The sequence below is a fragment of the Spinacia oleracea genome, chromosome 5 (genome assembly GCF_020520425.1).
Source record: "Spinacia oleracea cultivar Varoflay chromosome 5, BTI_SOV_V1, whole genome shotgun sequence".
NCBI lineage: Eukaryota > Viridiplantae > Streptophyta > Magnoliopsida > Caryophyllales > Amaranthaceae > Spinacia > Spinacia oleracea.
Genome location: NC_079491.1, coordinates 56,136,639 through 56,153,114, shown reverse-complemented (window position 1 = coordinate 56,153,114; position 16,476 = coordinate 56,136,639).

The following is a 16,476-nucleotide window of genomic DNA, read 5'->3' as shown; positions in this document are numbered from 1 at the left end:
GGGAAGAGACCTGAGACAACCCACAAAGTTCATGAGGTCAACGCCCTAGAGGCTCCTCAAGGTCTCAAATCGAACAACTTCAAAAGCAATGTTAACCAGCGCAACTATCAAGGCAGGCCCCAAAGAGTCTTCACAAACCTCAGGATGTCTTACAGTGAGGCATTTGATCGGCTGGTCGAAAGACAAGTCATAGCACCAATCGGTCCAACACCCGATCCTCCAGTTGATAAAAGATCCAAGAGTTGGGATCCGACAGCTCATTGCAAATACCATCAAGGGAAGGGTCATGACATCGAGGATTGCTGCAAGACCAAACACTTGCTCCAGAACATGGTCGACAACAAGACTTTACCCTTACCCCCAGGGGCTAAGAAAACCCCCTCTGTACAAGCCATCTCCTATGACTGCGAAGATGAAGAAGAGGAGTTTCCATGCAATCTGATCTCCACAATATGCAAGCCAAGTTACGAGCTTATGGTTCCAAGATTTTTCCATCTACTTCCAAGTGCTCAAAACTAGGTGATCCCCGAGCCTAGGGTAACCACCAACATTCAAGAGAACATCTGTCCGCTCGTCACCGTGAAGGCTTTAGGATTCTCCGAGTACGATCTCATGTTGAGTGTCCAACAAACTGTCAAACTCCAGGGGGTCACATACAAAGTCTTGGGAGTCCTTGAGCTGGTTTTCTCCTTTGACACCTATTACGACAATGCTGAGTTCCTGGTAATCGATGTGCCTACTAACTTCGACCTACTATTCGGAGAGCCTTGGTTCGAGGAAATACTAGATGGCCCTGCCTGCCTCACCCTCAAAGGTTCAAGCTTCCGAGACACTCTCATCAAGCAAAAGCCAGCTGTACGCAAGGAAAAGGATGAGTGCATTCAAGAATACTACCACCGATGGGCAATCCGCTCGTACAATTCAGCCTGAGCTACCAGAGGGAAAAATGGTAAGAATGTTTCTCTTAGGGCTCAACACTTCATGCAAGGGCAGCTTCACCGCATTTCCTTACAGCACATGGAACCAAGTCTGGGATCAAGCCCTGAAAATCTGTGCATGCAGCCCCATCTTCGATGATTATGACGATTACAATGCAGATGTCTGGGAGTACCCTGAGAACTATCTTTTCGATTAGTGTCTTTGTCCAGGTCCAGAGTCTGTCTTTCAATTTTCGAGTCTAGCAATGAGTCTAAGTGTCTAGAACTAGAGTCTTGCATCAATCAAGTGCCTCTAAAGGTCGAGCTTCAAGTCAAAACAGTCGATGTAATGATTGCTGATTTCAATAACACTTCGATTTCTACTTACTCTTCGAGTCTTAATTCAAAATCAAATCCTAATCCACACAACTTTGCTTCACAAGAAACTGACTTTGAATTTCTAAAAGCTATCGAAAATCATGAAAACAGGACGCCCATAATTGAGGAAGAAGAAAAAATCAACCTTTCTAACAGCAGTGATTCAAAACTAGTTCAGATTGGTTTAATTCTTTCTCCATCAGAGCGGGACGATCTTATCAAGCTACTTTCAGAGTATTTAGACGTCTTCGCATGGTCCTATCATGATATGCCAGGGGTTGATCCAAGCATCGGTCAGCATACAATTCCCCTTATTCCAAGGTTAAAGCCCATCAAGCAGAAGCTCCGTCGCATGAAACCGGATGTTTCCCTCAAAAATCAAGAAGAGGTCTCCAAGCAGTTAGAGGCCGGGTTTATTCGAGAAGCAAAATATCCAGAATGGATCGCAAATGTTGTCCCAGTTCCAAAGAAAGACGGCAAAGTACGAATGTGTGTGGACTACAGGGATCTTAACAGGGCCAGCCCTAAAGACGGTTTTCCATTGCCTCACATCGACGTCCTGGTCGACAACACCGCAAATCATGCCTTACTCTCTTTTATGGACGGGTACGCAGGCTACAATCAGATTCCCATGGCAGAGGAAGACATGGAGAAAACAACCTTCATCACTCAGTGGGGTACATATTGCTATACAGTTATGCCGTTCGGACTAAAGAACGCAGGAGCAACTTATCAAAGAACAGCAACAGCCATCATGAGCGATATGATTCACAGGGAAATTGAGGTATATGTCGACGACATGATTGTCAAATCCAAAGAACGGCACGAGCATACCTCAGTACTTCGAAAGTTTTTTCAACAGGCTCAGACAATACTATATGAGGCTCAATCCTCAAAAGTGCGCATTCGGGGTAACGTCAGGCAAGTTGCTCGGATATATTATCGGCTCTCGAGGCATAGAGGCTGACCCTTCAAAAATCAAGGCAATTCTCGATGCAACCACCAACGAATGAAATGGAAATTCGGGGTTTTCTCGGCAGACTACAATATATCAGCAGGTTCATTTCAAGACTCACAATGATCTGTGAACCAGTATTTCGAAAGCTCCGAAAAGGCGAGCCCAAAGTGTGGGATGACGATTGTCAGCATGCGTTCGAAACAATCAAAATCTACCTTTCCAACCCACCAGTACTAAAACCAGCAATGCCAGGGATTCCCCTCAGGCTCTACCTCACAACAACAGATTCAGCAGTGGGGGCTATGCTTGCTCAAGAAATTGAAGGCAAGGAGAATGCCGTATACTACATGAGCAAAAAACTGATCGAGTACGAGACCAAATACACTCAGCTCGAGAAACTCAGCATCGCCTTAGTTTGGGCCACAAAGAAACTACGGCACTACATGCTGTCCCATACAATACATGTGATCAGCAAAGCCGATCCTCTCAAATATCTATTCGAGAAACCAGCACTCAACGGACATTTGTCCAGATGGTTGGTCATGCTAGCAGAATTTGACCTCAAATACATTCAACAGAAATCAATCAAGGGTTCAGCAGTCTCAGATTTCCTAGCCGACTGTCCCGTCGAGGAAAAAGAGGAAGATTACGACTTACCCGACGAGGAAATCCTAGTGACCAGTGATGACAGTTGGTCAATGCATTTTGATGGTGCCTCCAATCAAAACGGATGTGGTGTTGGAATAATTCTAGTAGCCCCAGACGGCACACACATTCCTATATCAGCAAAACTGCAATTCAACGTCACTAACAATGCGGCAGAATATGAGGCATGCATCATGGGCCTGGAAGCCGCCTTAGCCCTAGGTGTCCAGAAACTTCGAGTGTACGGGGATTCCTCCCTAATCATCAATCAAATTTCCGGCAAATGGAAAGTAAGGAGCAAGAGCCTGGCTCCATACCAGTCTTACCTTGAGCAGTTGTCCGAACAAATGGAAGAGCTCCGCTATACATACCTCCCGAGAGAGGAGAATCAATTCGCCGATGCACTGGCAAAACTGGCCTCAATGATCAACATTCCAAGCGGCATGGCTGAACTGCCACTTACAATTGAAACACGTCAAGAAGCAGCATATGTCCATGCTATTGACAACGTCGAGCAAGACGAAGATGAACCATGGTTTACAGACATCCAAAGGTATCTACAAAGCTCAGAGTATCCCCCACACTTTTCAAGCAAGAATTGAAGGGCTCTACGACTACAATCAGCCAATTTCGTCATAGAAGGCGGCATTCTGTACAAAAGGTCCCTTAATGGTCCTAACCTCCGATGTGTTGACAAGCACGAAGCTCAAAGAGTCATGGACAACATACATGCAGGAGTCTGTGGCACCCACATGAATGGGAAAATGCTAGCTCTCAAGATCGTCAGGGCACGATACTATTGGACTACCCTCGAACGGGACTGCTACTTCTTTGTCAAGAAATGTCCCACATGCCAAAAGTGTGCGAATCTGAAGCACATTCCTCCATCACTACTATACTCTCAATCATCACCGTGGCCATTCTCAGCCTGGGGTATCGACGTCAGCGGCAAAATCACTCCAACAGGCATCGGGGGTCATGAGTTCATACTGGTCACCATCGACTATTTCACCAAATGGGTTGAGGCCAGATCATTCAAAGTATTGGGTTCCAAGCAAGTAGCCCAGTTCATACAAGAAAACATTATATGCAGATATGGCGTTCCTCACGAGTTCATTAGTGACTAGGGAACCCATTTTCAAGGAAAGTGTGAAAATCCTATTCACCGAATACAAGCTTCAACATCAACTCTCTTCACCTTATCGCCCACAAACCAATGGGGCAGTCGAAGCAGCCAACAAAAATGCCAAGACCATCATCATGAAAATGACTACCAATTACAAGGACTGGCCCCAAAAGCTGCATTTCGCATTGTGGGGATATCAAACTTCAATTGGTGCAACTCCGTTCTCATTAGTCTATGGAATGGAAGCAGTACAACCTATCGAACTGGAGATACCTTCTCTAAGGATAGTCCTAGAAAGCAAAATCCCAGAAGCTGCATGGGTACAAGCAAGATATGACGAGCTAGTCATGCTCGATGAGCGACGGCTTCAAGCCGCTCACCATGTACAAGTCTATCAACGCCGAGTGGCCAGACATTTCAACAAAAGGGTCAGAACCCGAAACATCAAGGAAGGAGAGCTTGTCCTGAAAGCCCTTCACAAAAGCACCATGGACCCAAGGGGAAAATTCAAACCCAACTGAGCAGGCCCATATATCGTCAAGAAGATCCTCTCCTGGGGAGCAGTTGAACTAACAGACATCGACGGAACAGAATTCAGATCTCTTACCAACCTCGATCAACTCAAGAAGTTCTATGTCTAAGTTCCATGTTAAAATTCAAGAATCCAATTTCAGGTCTTGTAAGGTAGTCAGAACTACGTCCGGCCTGATTCCCTAACGAGACACGTAGGCAACCTCATTTCGACGCCCGGCCACTTTAATACAAAAAAAAAATTCAAAATTTCCTCAATTAAGGGCATCCTAAAAATCAAATCAAATCAAATTTCAAAACTCAAATGTTGTTGTCTTTATTCCAAATGTGCCAATTCAAAGCAAAGCATGTTCAAGCGGAATTTAATACAATAACTCTTTATTTGGCCCTAAGGCCTTCAAAGCTAATTCAAATACAAAGTCAGGATCAAGTGAAGCAAAGTTCAAAAGTCTTTTCACTTCCTAAGCACATTTTCAAACACATCTTTCTAAAAACATCTTCCAAACACATTCTAAACACAATTCCTTCCAATACAATTTCAAACACATTTAACCTACAAAGATCTAGGGTCGGGCGACTATGCTCTCGAGTCTTGGCACCTTGAGTGCTATCCCCTTGGCACCTTGAGTGCTCTCCCCTGGCTCATCCCAAGCGGCGGGAGAAGGAACTTGCAAGCCTTCCAAGACGGGAGGACGACGAACCTCCTTGGAATTCAGAACGGTCAAGCACCGGACGGGCCACACTCCCGTCACCTTCCTCATAGTCAGTTGATGCAGGACATCTAGCTCTAGAACCTCGGACTCTAGCTGGTCCGGAGAGAGAAATATCCCTTTGGCTTAGGCCTCTCATCCATACATATACCCCGCACACAGAGTAACTGGCTCAGGTGGGAACTGAATACTCAAGAACGGTTTGGCGACCCAATACCGCCTCCAAACTTCAAGTCGATTTTCATTTAGCGCAACAGGTCTCGGGTTCTCTTCCTTGCAGTCCGGGATCTCCTGTTTTAAGCCATATTGTCTCATCACTCGAGCAGGCGAGTAGAAGACCAGCATCGTGAGGCTTGGCACCCTCAAAGCAGTAGAACCAGGGGCATATCTCATAGCAGCAATTCCCCACCAAGGAACTACCCACCTTATATTAGACTCAATCCCAGAGAGTGCGCATCTCCACTCATCCAATGAAAGCCGGCCATACACCATGGGCCGCACAGTGAATCCTTTTCTATTGTAGCTCGCCATGTTCTCCGGTGGTGCCACCAACATGAGCCTCTCCATAAGCCAAACCTTGGGGAGTATACAAAAAACACATTTCAAAATTCAACATTCAAAATTCAAATACAAGTACAAGTTCAACAATACAAAGAAGGCTCCAGATCCTTACTTTGAGTAATGGCGGACTTCCCGACGGCAATGAAGAGGGGTCCGACTTCAGCATATCAAGGCCCATCAATGTTTCGCCAATCACGAGCGGCATTGGGTCCCGACCATTAGCAAACTGCTCTACAATCTCAATTAGGGAGGCATCGCCATTGCCAAACCTCTGCTTCGAAAAGAGAAAGAGAGCAAATATAAAAGAAACTCGAGGCTCTCAAGCGGAACACTTTGGGAACATCAAGCCCAGCAAAGTAGGTGAAAAAGAGGGACAAATCTACTCCTCTGCCATATACAACAGCACTCAAAAGTGGGGGCTTCAAGCCCAAATACCTTTCAAAACTCGAGAAAAAGTGTTCTTCAACACTAGGCATGCATGGCTCCAGCATCAAGGGCCACCCCAATATGGCACTAAATTCCTCAGGGAGGGGACATACCTCATTATTTCCAAAGCGGAAGACATGATGATTCGGGTCCCAAGCCTCCAGAGCAGCAAGAATGAACTGCAAACCCAATTTTACAAACCGGAAAGAGACGAGCACCCCGAGATGCATGCCATCAAGCTCCCTTTTCTCCAACTTGCCTAGCGAACCAAGCCACGAGTTCAAGGCACTTTCAAAAGACACAGCCATATTTTCTTTTCTTTTCGAGAGGAAGCAGTATGCAATGATAGCAGGGAAGAATTGATGCAAAAAATGATCCAACGAGCTCCCTATTTATACAAGAGTCGACTTGCACGACAGCTCACAGGCGCCAGGCGCCAAGCCTGCGCCAGGCGCAGGGGCCTGCATCTAAGGACGAGGCCACCGTCCTCTCTTATGACTCCGAGTACACACTCTTTAGTATTTCGGACAGCAGAGTACAACCTCCATTATTCAAGATTCCAAAGCCGCAAGCCGCGCAATTTCAAGCAGTCCGGATCAACGCTTCAGGCAGATTTCGGGTCAATTTTTCAAAATTCAAGCATTCTAGTCCTAGATCGGCGTCTTAAGTCGAGTCTGTATATGCATTAGCAAGAGTTGAATATACCTTGACTTGCGCTTTTCCTAACCAGAAAACCTCAGTCAAAGTGGGGGCTTATAGTGGGTACATACACCCGAAAAAATGGGCAAATTTTTTCAAATTTTTTCGCAAAATTGTCATGCATGCATATAGCTACAAAATTTCAAGGCACACACAACGCATACCAATTTCGAGCATTCAAACATACAAAAGCCAATCTTCAAATTTAACAAACGAATTCAAGTTGAAACCATACAAACCATCCAAAAAAAATTCAAGTTTCAAGCCATACAAACACAATACAACACAACCTATACAAAATCAACCCAGGCAAGCTGGAACTCGCTACCATGCAGGGTCAGTCTGAGTCATCATCAGCAGTGATTTCAACCACAGGCCCCTTGTCCCTGTTACGCCTCCTAAAGCGCTCCAGCTCCTGATCCAGCTCCGTCCCAGGGGTACTAGGATCCTGCTCCGAGATACGAAGTGTGCCAGTGGTAGGATGAACTCCCTGCTGAGGAGAGGAATACTGATAAGGCGGCGGCATCGGCATATACGGGAACGACCCAAACATCTGAGCCTGGCGCATCCTATCCATATCCGCGTAGCAAGCCCATGAACCTGCACCCCAAGGCTGAGGACCACTTCCTCTGAAGTAATAGCCGGAAGGAGGAACAAAGGGACGTGAACCGCTAGCATCTCCGAATGAAGCCTGGTGGGGTCAACATGTACAAAAGGGGAAGCTCCCCACTCAGCATCTGAATGCCTCTGATGAGCACCAGCACCGGATGTTGGGGAATACAGTTAAACATAATAACATGTGCGGAACAATCCCCAAAGCCAGGAAACATGTATAAAGCACTGATTAAGCAAACTTACATTCGAAGCGTGTTTTCCACAATAATCTGTCAACGAACACGAACAAAGAACTCCACTTGTCGTTCCTCTACTTGGTTCACCGACACGATCAGATCCGTCTTGATTATAGTAGCTTAGACAATCGATCAAGATATTTGCTTTTTGGGATGAACACACTATGGAAGCACCGAGAGAATTAGGGTTCTCTGTTTTCTCCTAGGGTTGTGTGTAATCTGAATTGTGATTGCCTTAGTTGGAAATTAGGTCATAAGGTTATTTACATAACCTTACTAACCGACCAAGCCATAAGGCAAGGCCGGCTAGCAAGCCCGCGCAGCATCACACGGACACGCACAACGAGCTGGGCCGTGGGCCGCGCGCTGCTGCTGTTGTGTCGTGGTCTTGGCCCGCACGCGCACACAGCTGCTCGGCCATGGGCCAGCGCTGTTGTTTCGTCTTGCTTGCTTGCCTAGCGCGCGCGCCCATGGGCCTTGAGTGCTTCGTGCACTCGGATCGTGGGCCGCTCCTCGTATCCGCGTTTAATATATTTCCGATATATTATTTATCGTTTCGTATACGACGTATCACCGTCGTACGATACGATTTATTCGTTTCCCCTAGCTTACGAATATTCGCCATACGATATATGATTCCGATGCAAGGTCGTATCGTATAATGCGTTTCCAACTTAAATCCCGAAAAGCTATTAAATGAATTTCCGATTCATTTAATCCGGTGATCTGTTACGTGTCATAGGTGTGACCTTGTAGGTTCAGTCAAGAGTAAGTTGTGAGTTCAATATCCATTAGAACTCACTGATCGGAAGCATTGCTCCAGCTAGCTGTTCCGATCACTTGATCTCACTGAATTAATTGTTCGCAATTAATCTGAACCTTGGTATTAGACTTAATGCACCTTGGGTGAAGGACATATTTCCTTCAATCTCCCACTTGTCATTCAGACAAGTGTGCATCCACATTCCTTTGTCGCTTAGTGTTACTTACTGAACATAAGGTAAGATCCAAGCCATCCTTATTAGGTCCAGAAGTGTTTCTCGGATTACAGAGTTCAACTGTCAAACTTTTGCAGAAGGTTAAGCCTAACCATTCTGAGCATGGCCATGCATTTTACAGTATCTAACTCTCCGAAAGGCCTTGTTACACAACAACACCATATCCTATCAAAGATAGGAGGACAATCCATTCTTGCAATCTATGAACACTCACTTTGATTCATAGTACGCCCAATAACTGCTTTTATAGCCTCCTTTTACGGTGCGACGTTTAGCTAGTATCAAAGAGAACTAATTCTCAAACGAGCAGACATAATCGCTAATGTTCTGAGGAACGGTTTCTAATCACCATTAATGAGAACTACCTATGACATGACTTTAATCTCTTAAAGCGTTCTCATGGTCAATCCGATACAAGATCCAATAAGTATCTATGCAAAAGATTCTGACATCCAGTCACTCAGTTCAAGAAACAGAACTAAGTAATCTACTTGCAATCTAATCTTCATTAGTCATTGGTCGTCCACCTTTCAATGACCTGGATTAGGGATCCTTTGTGACTTCAATATTCAAGTTCACTTATGGGTGTTTCTTTGCCAAAGAATCCATCTTGACATCCCATTTGAAAGATTTGAATCACATGGACTTATCATTTAATTCTAAACCACAATTAAATGAATATGAAATAATAAATTTCATCAATATGAAATGGTTAAACCAATTGTTTTAAACATAGATCTAACAGATGTTCTAAAACAATACTTAGAAAATCAAATCCATTCTCCATCATGCTTGATTCCCATGGTTGCTACATGTGCGTTGTGTTTCACTTGTGGCAACGGTTTAGTCAATGGATCCGCGACGTTGTCGTCAGTTCCAACCTTGCAAATCTCGATTTCCTTTCTTTCAACGATCTCTCAAAGTATATGAAATCGCCGCAGTACGTGCTTGGACTTCTGGTGGCTCCTAGGCTCCTTTGCCTGGGCAATGGCTCCGCTATTGTCAGAATACAAAGCCACTGGTCCTTTAATGGATGGGACAACACCAAGTTCTTCGATGAACTTCCGAATCCAAACAGCTTCCTTTGCTGCTTCTGAGGCAGCAATGTACTCGGCTTCAGTTGTAGAATCCGCAATAGTGCTTTGCTTAGCACTTTTCCAGCTTACTACTCCGCCGTTGAGGCAGAACACAAACCCAGACTGTGATCTGAAATCATCTCTGTCGGTTTAAAAGCTTGCGTCCGTATATCCCTTAACAATAAACTCATCTGTACCACCAGAAACCAAAAACTGATCCTTAGTCCTTTTCAGGTACTTTAGGATGTTCTTGGCAGCAGTCCAATGCGCCTCACCTGGTTTTGACTGGTACCTGCTCGTTGCACTGAGTGCGAACGAAACATCCGGCCTTGTACAAATCATAGCATACATGATGGATCCAATAGCCGAAGCGTATGGAATTCCACTCATCTTTCTACGCTCATCAGATGTTTTGGGACACTGATTCTTGCTTAGATATACGCCATGTAACATGGGTAGATGGCCCCTCTTGGCTTCCATCATATTGAACCTAGCTAGCACTTTGTCAATGTAAGTGCTTTGGCTTAGTCCAATCATCCTTTTAGGTCTATCCCTATAGATCTTGATGCCCAATATGTACTGTGCCTCTCCTAAGTCCTTCATTGAGAAACACTTCCCGAGCCAAGTCTTTACAGGCTCCAACATAGGAATGTCGTTTCCAATAAGCAGTATGTCGTCAACATACAAGACTAGGAATGCAATTTTACTCCCACTGACCTTCTTGTATACACAAGATTCGTCCTGATTCTTGATGAAGCCAAACTTATTGACTGCTTCATCAAATCGTTTATTCTAACTCCTTGATGCCTGCTTTAATCCGTAGATGGACTTCTTAAGCTTGCATACCTTTCCTTGGTTCTTTTGATCGACAAAACCCTCCGGCGGTGTCATGAACACAGTCTCTTCAAGAACACCGTTCAATAAGGCAGTTTTGACATCCATTTGCAATATTTCATAGTCATGAAAAGCGGCAATCGCAAGGATTATCCGAATAGACTTAAGCATCGCGACTAGAGAAAAGGTTTCATCGTAGTCAATGCCGTGAACTTGCCTGTAACCTTTTGCTACCAATCTAGCCTTGTATATGTATACAATTCCATCTTTGTCTTTCTTCAATTTGAAGACCCATTTGCATCCGATAGGTGTGAACCCATCCGGCAAATCAACCAAATCCCAGACTTGATTTTCAGACATGGAGTCTATTTCAGATTGCATGGCCTCTAACCATTTAATGGAGCTTGGGCTCGTCATAGCTTGCTTGTAAGTCAAAGGTTCATCACTATCCAATATGAGAACGTCTAAGTTTTCAGTCAAGAGGACGCCTGTCCATCTGTCCGTTTGAAAAATAGTTCTATTTGACCTACGAGGGGCAACAACGTTTTGAGGAACTACTCCCACTGGCTCTTCTAAAGACCTTGGAGGTTCATCAACTTGAACTGCTTCTAAAGAGTTCTGAGTTCGTTGTTCGTCTCGAATCTCTTCGAGGTCTATTATTCTCCCACTTGTCAATTTGGAAATATGATTTCTTTCCAAAAAGACACCGTCACGAGCAACGAATACCTTGTTGTCTGACTTGTTGTAGAAGTAATACCCCATAGTTTCTTTTGGATACCCAACGAAGAAACATTTGTCAGATTTAGGTTGTAGCTTGTCCGAAATTAATCGCTTGACATATGCTTCGCAATCCCAAATCTTCAGAAAAGACAACTTTGGAAGTTTCCCAGTCCATAATTTGTATGGAGTCTTTTCAACAGCTTTTGACGGAGCACGATTCAGTGTGAGTGCTGCAGTTAGCAACGCATGTCCCCACAACTGTAAAGGAAGTTCGGCCTGACCCATCATTGACCTGACCATATCGAGTAAGGTCCTGTTTCTCCGTTCCGACACTCCATTCCATTGAGGTGTCCCCGGAGCAGTCAATTCAGAAAGAATACCGCATTCTTTTAGATGGTCATCAAACTCGTGGCTAAGATATTCACCTCCTCGATCCGATCTTAGAGCTTTGATTTTCTTGCCATGTTGATTCTCTACTTCATTTTGAAATTCTCGGAATTTCTCAAACGATTCAGACTTGTGCTTCATTAAGTAAATATAGCCATATCTACTGAAGTCGTCCGTAAACGTTATGAAATAGCTGAACTCACCTCTAGCTTTCGTACTCATAGGCCCACATAAGTCCGTATGTATTAGCCCTAGTAGTTCGCTTGCTCTTTCTCCCACCTTTGAGAAAGGTTTCTTTGTCATTTTGCCAAGTAAACAAGATTCGCATTGATCAATCTTCTCTAAGTCGAATGATTCTAGAATTCCTTTCCGTTGAAGTAATTCCATGCGCTTTATGTTTATATGGCCTAATCGACAATGCCACAGAAATGTGAGATTTGAATCACCAGTTTTAGCCTTTTTGGTATTTATGTTATAAATGTGTTTGCTCGTATCTAGCACGTAAAGACCGTTTTCTTGTTGTGCTGAACCATAAAACATTCCATTCAAAGCAAAAGAACAACTATTGTCTTTAAATTGAAAACTAAAACCTTTAGAATCCAAACTTGAAACGGAAATGATATTTCTGGTGATACTAGGAACATAGTAACAGTTTTCTAATTCCAAAACAAACCCACTAGGCAAAGAAATAAAATAAGATCCTACGGCTAATGCAGCAATCCGTGCTCCATTTCCCACGCGTAGATCCATCTCGCCTTTATCAAGCTTTCTACTTCTCCTTAGTCCCTGTGGATTGGAACATAAGTGTGAGCCACAACCAGTATCTAATACCCAAGAAGTAGAATTAGCTAGATTACAATGTATAACATACATACCTGAAGTAGAAGCAACGTTCCAGTTCTTCTCTTCTTCCTTCTTCTTCAAGCAATCCCTCTTCCAATGCCCCTTCTTCATGCAGTAGAAGCATTCAGAGTCGGCAGGAGAACGAGTCGCCCTTTCTGTTTACCAGAACCGGCGCCATTGGACTTGGATGAGGGCGAAGCCTTGCCCTTACCCTTCTTGCCCTTGTTCTTGCCTGATTTCTTGAAGTTCTTGCCCTTACGCACCATAAGCATATCATGCTTATTCTCTTGCTTGAGCGTCTTTTCAGCGGTTTTCAGCATACCGTGAAGCTCAGTAAGAGATTTCTCCATGCTGTTCATGTTGTAATTCAACTTGAACTGATCATAGCCATTATGAAGCGAATGGAGAATGATGTCAATAGCCATTTCATTTGAGACGTCAGAATCTAGAGCTCTCATGTTCTCAAAGAGTCCAATCATTTTAAGAACATGTGGGCTCACTGGTTCTCCTTTCTTGAGCTTAGTCTCAAGGATCAACCTCTGAGTCTCGAATCTTTCGATTCTGGCTTGGTCCTGAAACATGTTCTTCAACTCCGAGATGATTTGGTAAGCATCCGAGTTAATGAACGTTTTCTGAAGTTCAGGACTCATGGATGCAAGCATCACACATTTGACATCCCTGTTGGCCTGAATCCAACGATTAAGGGCAGCTTGAGTTACCTCCGGCCCAGCCTCTTCCGGTAACTCTTCCTCAAGGACATATTCTTTTTCTTCATGCATAAGAACTATTTGTAAGTTCCTTTGCTAGTCGAGGAAATTGTTGCCATTTAACTTCTCTTTGTCGAGAATTGAACGCAGGTTGAAAGTGTTATTGTTTGCGGCCATTTTTTATTACTACAATCGAAAAGAATTTGCAATAAATAACCATTCATACAATTCAATAACTTTGAAGCAAGCATGCAATCATTAAAGCTATTAAAACATTTCATTCATGCAAAAAGCAAAAAACATGATCCGAAATGAATGAAACGATTCCAAGACCCCAAAAGTCCTAAATCCTTAAGCAGCTTTAGCATGTCTTAAGTATTTTAAGATTTTAGGTAAGCAAAACCTATTGCTAGTAATCTCCAAATTACTCTTGGTTAATAAATTAATGCCATAATTTATCCCATTGCCACAACTTAATGCCATTGTTGTTTGAGTTATAACCACAATCAACGTGCTCCTTTAGGACGCCTTACCATCCAAGTCAACTAAAATAGCACCTCGCTTTAGCGTAAACCTACTATCATAGATCCCTAGATTTTTGTAAGTGTTGATTTGGAAGGCAATTTTTAAAACTCAATATTACTTGGACCTAGTTGTTTCTATGTTGGTTCGATTATTTAGTGAACTTAAAACTAATCGATTCATAGGAAACAACATGTTCATGCAAAGCATACTTACATTCATACATTCACGCATAATATATATATTAAATTGCATAAATAATTGGTGATCTAGTATGGCCCAAAACTTCTTGTCTTGAAGCATCCAATCTTCATCACCTCCTTGTTAGCTTGGCATCGTCTTGAATCTTCGTTCAAATGCTAACTTAAAGTTCTAAACTTAGAAATACTTGAAAATAATAAATTACATCAAAATTTCCATGGTACGCAGACCATATTTAAAACTTTACATTCAAAGATAGAACGGTGCACAGACCGTATTTAACTATCCTAAATTTGGCCATACTAGTCACTTGGAGTACCTGCATTGCATAAAATATATATTCTACGCATTCACCCATTCGTATGCTAAAACGAATGGCCCATGTAAATATGCAAGTATTTACGTGAATTAATTAAAATTCACGTTCACATAAACGCGTCCTAAAAGATTAATCAATTTCCAAATTATTAATCCTTAGACTTTATTCTAATTAAAATTGAATTTAATTAAAATAATGCGACCTACGAAAGAATTAAAATAATTATTTCATTTTAATTTCATTTAGTGGCTCCCACTCAAACCAATAATTATTCCGGATAATTAATTATGAAATATTAAATTAAAACTCGCTGCCCGGCTCAAACAAATAAAATATTAAATTAAAAATCCCGTTAGCCCAAATTAATGCAAATACACGAAGCACAACTAATTAAACGATTAAAAAAAATTAATCAAACGAGCATTGCCCGCGCGCGCCCAGCCCGTCGTGCGAGAGGCCCAAGAGCACACGAGCATTGCCCGCGCGCGCCCAGCCCATCGCACCGCATAGCATGCCATCGCTCGCCCATCGCTCGCGCGCCATGCCTCGCCCACACGCGTCGCGCGCCATGCCTTGCGCATGCGCATCGCATACTCGCAGCCTAGCTGCCCTGCGTTGCGTGTGTGTTGTGCATCGTGGGCGCTCGACGTCGCAAGCATCGCGCTTTGCTTCGTCGCAGCCCCACAGGCATCGCCTGCCCCTGCCTTGCCTAGCGCGCACGGGACACGCAGCTCGTGCTGCTGCCCGTGTCGCATGGTACGGCTCACATAACGGCCTCGTATGGCTCGACGAGCCATACTTCCAGCATGCTCATGTTCGTGTTTTTGGTTCGTAAAACGGACCAACCTAATTAAAATTAAATTTTAATTCACGAACTTGCATTAATTTTATTTTTTAAAAAGCTTACGATTTAATTTTTTTGAAAAACAACGATTTTTAACGATTTAATAAACTTTAACGACAATCCAATTTCGTAAAATTAATAAATCAAGGGCTAACAATATTCAAACTTTTTAGAACGATCGAATCAACTTTAAAATTTGAACCTTTAATTAATAAAATCCGAAATTTTACATCGTTCATAAACAATTAAATTTCAGACTACTAATAAATTGGTTTAAGTGTGATTAAAATTAACGAAACCATTCAAAATTTTAATCAAATAATTTTTAAAATTAGCCACTGACCCATGAAATTATATCCCCTTTCCCAATTAACCGAATTATTTATCCATAATTAATTAAAAATCAATTAGGGTTGTAAATTTTACGAATTGGGGAAAGGCTAAATTAGGGTTTATACTTATCTGAAAAATCTGAAATTTTTACCATAGATCAAGAATGTACCCGGAAACATTATGTCAAAATATCAAGCAATTCCGAGTAGTTTAGGTCGACCTTTTAATTGAATTACTGTCCGACACATTTAATTTTTAATGAAAAATTAACAAAAACGCCCAAAAACTGATGCTTCGAGGCCTGTTTTCGCAATTCTAATCCCTGAGTTGATCTTAGAAAATCATTTTCCATCAGATTAGGGTTTTAAAAATCGAAAAAGCGAATATTTTCGATTTCGGAACTACCAATTTTGCAATTAATCCCATAATTCGAAAAAATTCCGAAAAATCAACAAAAATTCCAAAAATTTCGACAATGCAAAAACAATAATAATCATGCTAATTCATGCTTTGAATACATAAGGCTCATGATACCACTATTGCGGAATACAGTTAAACATAATAACATGTGCGGAACAATCCCCAAAGCCAGGAAACATGTATAAAGCACAGATTAAGCAAACTTACATTCGAAGCGTGTTTTCCACAATAATCTGTCAACGAACACAAAAAAAGAACTCCACTTGTCGTTCCTCTACTTGGTTCACCGACACGATCAGATCCGCCTTGATTATCGTAGCTTAGACAATCGATCAAGAGATTTGCTTTTTGGGATGAATACACTATGGAGGCACAGAGAGAATTAGGGTTCTCTGTTTTCTCCTAGGGTTGTGTGTAATCTGAATTGTGATTGCCTTAGTTGGAAATTAGGTCATAAGGTTATTTACATA